Below are 4,595 nucleotides of genomic sequence, written 5' to 3' on the forward strand. Positions count from 1 at the left end.
GGCCGATTTTTTAGTAGATTTTGCTTGTTCTGAGAGATTGGTGGGCAGGAGTCTAAGATGTGTTCCATGTTTGTGGGGGTTGATGATTGACAGCGATAGCAGTTGCATGGGGTATTGGGGTCGAGGAGGTGCTTGTGAGTTATGCTTGTATGTCCTAGCCGAAGTCTTATAAATTTAAATTGGTCAATTCTGCTGATTTCTTCTTGCGATATTTTAGAAAGTGCTGATATGTGAGGGCTGTTAGTGTTAATGTTTTTTTTACCATGTATGGCATTTATTTATTAAATTTCCTTTTCCTTTTATAAGTTAATTTTTTTAGCATTTTATAAATGTCCGTTATGTTTTCATTAGGCGAGTATATAAGTTTCATTTTTGTTGCCTCTTTTCCAATTCTATCTGCAAGTTCTATCTGCAAGCAAGTTCTATCTGCAAGTAATATTAGAGTGCCCAGGAATCTATATTTATACCCTTGCAGAGGGTATTATAATTTTGGTCAAAAGTGTGCAACGCAGTGAAGGAGACATCTCCGACCCTATAAAGTATATATATTCTTGATCAGGATCACCTCCTGAGTTGATATGAGCATGTCCGTCTGTCCGTCTGTCCGTCTGTCTGTCTGTCGGTTTCTACGCAAACTAGTCTCTCAGTTTTGGAGCTATCGAGTTGAAACTTTGCACACACCCTTCTTTCCTTTGCAGGTAGTATATAAGTCGGAACGGCCGGGATCGGTCGACTATATCCTATAGCTGCCATATAACTGATTGATCGGAAATGCCATAACTTTGGTGTTTTTTAAGTTAGAGGGTTGGGACTTTCCACACATGTTATATTTGACCAACATATCTTGTGTACAAAATTTCATAAGGATCGGCCGACTATATCCTATAGCTGTCATAGAACGATCGAAATTGGCATAACTTTGGTGTTTTTTAAGTTAGAAAGATGGGATTTGGTACAGATTCTATTTTGGGAAAAATATAATAATATATAATAAATATATAATATAAGATGCGTGGCGCCACCTAGCGGACTGCGACTGAACTGCAAGGGTATATCAATTTCGGCTCCGCCCGAAGTTAGCTTTCCTTTCTTGTTTTATTTTTGGTTGTTTAGTTTGCAAAAGTGATCGGATGTATGCAGGACATTTGTTTAAGTTTTAAATGGCTTCGATCGCTCCAAGGGAGTCAGAGCAGATTACCCATTTCCCTCTCTTGTTGGTTGAGAACTTGATGGCTTCAAGGATTCCGATCATTTCCGATCATGAGCAGGGCGGTAGAATTCCGTACCGCAAAACTTCTGTTTCAGTGGTTACAGCGAAGTCAGTGTTTAAATTTATTTTAGATCCGTCCGTGTAGATAAATGTGTGGTTTTTGTAGGTTTCTTTGATTTCAAAGAAAAGTTTCTGGAATGTATCAGATGACGTGTTTGTTTTTGTAGTTTTGACGTGTTTGTGTTGTAGTTGTGCAGAGAGGTGTTGATTATGTTTTGGGGTAGTTGCCATGGTGGTTTGGTCTTGTATAGTTTCGTAGGTTTGAATGGGATGTTATGGAGTTGACAGTTCTCTATAGTTCGTTCTAGTGTTGAGGTCCATTTTTTGTTGTTGGTTTTTGGTTGGATGTGCTTGTGTAATGGTGTGTCTTTGGAGCGGGTAAGGTTTGTAAACAGTTTGGTTGTGAGGTGGTCGCGTTGTTGCTCGATTGATGGAATATTGGCCTCATAGAGTAGGTTGTGTGTTGGTGTGGTGCGAAAGGCGCCTAGGACTGTTCTGAGTGCTGCGTTTAATGTGGTTTTTAATTTGTTTAGAAAGTTTTTCGGGGTGTACCCATATATGTGAAGAGCGTTGTAGATTTTAGATATGAGTATTGATTTAGTAATGTTAAGTAGGGTGCTTATGTTGCAGTTAAATTTGTGGCTGGCTAGGCATTTAATAATGTTATATTTATTGGATAGCGATGGTATGAGAGAATTTATGTGTGAGCTCCAGTTGTACCTATTGTTTATGGTTAGTCCAAGTATTTTGAGTGATGTTACGTTTTTTATGCTAGAGTTTTTTGTTGTAATTGTGCAGTTGCATCTGTGTTTTCTACAAATGTGTAGGTGTTGGCATTTTGTTCGAGATAGAGATGCGCCTGAGTAGCTTCCCCAATCATATATTTTCCTAAAAATATGGATTTATGGTTGTGTTTTTTTGATTTTTTAGATTGACTAATAAATGAAAGTCGTCGGCATATGCGCTGAATTTAATTTCTTTGTATATAGTTATGATATTGGCAAGTTTATTCAACGCTATTAAGAATAGGACTACCGAGATTGGCGATCCTTGTGAAATTCCATTTTCCAAGGGGTAGAAATTTGAGATACTTGACTCTATTCGGACAGCTATCTTTCTATTTTTGGTGAAATTTATGATGTAGTTTATTATTTTGTGGCTACATTTCCATTCGATTAGTTGCTCGACTATTGAGTGGATACCTACTCGGTCAAAAGCTCTTGCAAAGTCAAGATTTACCTTTTTTGAACCCATATTGGTGTGGGCGTAGGAATTTATTGCTGTTTAGGTACCACCATAGTCTGTTTGCAATTATTTTGTCCAGAGTTTTCCCCACGCAGCAGTTGAGTGATATGGGTCTGTATGAAGCTATGTCAGTTTTAACCTTCTGGGCTTTTAATATAGGTATGATTAGGCTGGTTTTGTAGGATTGAGGTATACAGTTTTCAAAGATATGGTTGAAATGGGAAAGAATTCTATTTTGTATTGCTAGTGGGCTATTCTTTAACATGGGGTATGAGATTCTGTTGATACCTGGGGTTATCCCATTAAGGGATCGGAGAGAAATCGTTAGTTCTAATTTGGTTATAGGTTTATCAATTTCCATAGCTGTTTTGGACGGGATGTGGTTGAGTGTTGTTGTGTTGTATTTGTGGGATGTGAATTCTTGACTGAAATTTGAGTCCTTGGACAGTTGGGACCAATGCTGGGCGAGTAGGTTGTTGCAGTTGTAACGTTATTGTTGGTTATGCAGTGTATTTGTTTTACAGGGTTTAGCCCGCAGAATCGTCGAATATTGTTCCATATTTTAGTTGTTGGTGTGTTAGGTTGAATGGTTGATGTAAATTTGGAATTAGCTTCTTTTTTTCGTATTTTAACTGCTCTTTTAAAAAGTGCGTTTGTTTTCCGGTATTTAATGATATTTTCGTGGGTTGCGTCTCTTTTCAGTGCCTTCCAGGTTTGTTTTTTCTTTTCCTGCAGGTCTGCTAGGTCTTTGTTCCACCAAGGAACTGTGTGTGTGCGTCTGTGGGGTAAGGTTTGTGGTATTGCAAGGTGTGCACTTTTCATAATAATTTTGTGTTGTGGGCGTGGGTTGCAAATTTGTCCCAGTTTGCTTGGTTTATTTTAAAATTTGTTGTATTTTTGTTTGTGCTGGTGTCGATGGGGTGATTAGAATTGGGAAGTGATCACTTCTATGAAGGTCGTCTGTTATAGTCCAGTTTGTGCATGGGGTGAGTGAGGGGGAACAGAAGCTAAGATCAATGTTTGTGAACGTTTTGTTGGTGACTTGTCATTTAAAGAGGTTAGTCGGGATTGTTTTATGAGTTTGGCTACTATGTTACCTCTTGAATTAGAGTGTGTAGATCCCCAATTTTGGTGCCAGCTATTGAAGTCCCCAGTTATCATGACCGTTTCGTTGTTGAAGCTAACTACGTTGTTCAGGTTGTGGCGTGAGAAGGATTTGCTGGGTGATATGTAGATGGAACAAGTTAAAAGTTTTGTTTTGATGTAATATACACTGCTATTGGTTCTACGTCGTCGTTGATTTTATTTTGTGATTGTTATATAGATTTGTGGATTAGTAGGGCTACTCCTCCAAATCTATTAGATGGGGTGTTTGTTAGTATTATGTAGTTTATCGGTGTAGGTAAGTAGTGAAGATGTTGTATGTGTGTTTCTTGAAGTGAGATGATGTGTGGCGAGTGTGTTTTTATGAGTACTAGTAGCTGGCTGTAGTTGTTGGAATATCCCTTTTTTATTCCATTGTATTATTTTTAATGACATATTTTAGTGGTTTGTTTGTGTTTGTTTTAAAGTGTTTGTGCTATTAGGGTTTGTTTTTTTTCTTTGGCTTTTAGGGTTTTTAAGAGGGTTGGTGTTGCTTTGGTTTGGCTTCTGAGTATGCGGACGTTAGCTGATGTAGATAGTTTTTGGGAGTCGTAGCTAGTAATTAAGTCCATATTTTTTCTTTTTTGCGCGGTTCCCACTGCATACGTACAGCCAACCTTCCGTCCAACCGACCGAGGGACGCTGCCGCGTAACGTACGGCTCGAATCGCGGGAATAGATCCGAGATAGATAAGCGAGGACTAGCAGAAAGATATTACGAGGAAGAGTGTTGCACAGATAAGGCGGTTAATATAAGCGATTTAATATTTTTAGTAGAGCAAAGTGACAAGATGTGGTAGAGACCATTGTAGTCCGAACATAATACCCTGAACGGATCGTGTTGGGCATATGTCGAACTACAATGGCTGAGGAGTAGAGGACGAAAGTTTCTGGTCCTTCTACTAGGAATGTTAAAATTTAAGCGTGTTAGTAAATGC

Source organism: Drosophila ananassae, chromosome XR, assembly GCF_017639315.1.
Source record: "Drosophila ananassae strain 14024-0371.13 chromosome XR, ASM1763931v2, whole genome shotgun sequence".
Lineage (NCBI taxonomy): Eukaryota > Metazoa > Arthropoda > Insecta > Diptera > Drosophilidae > Drosophila > Drosophila ananassae.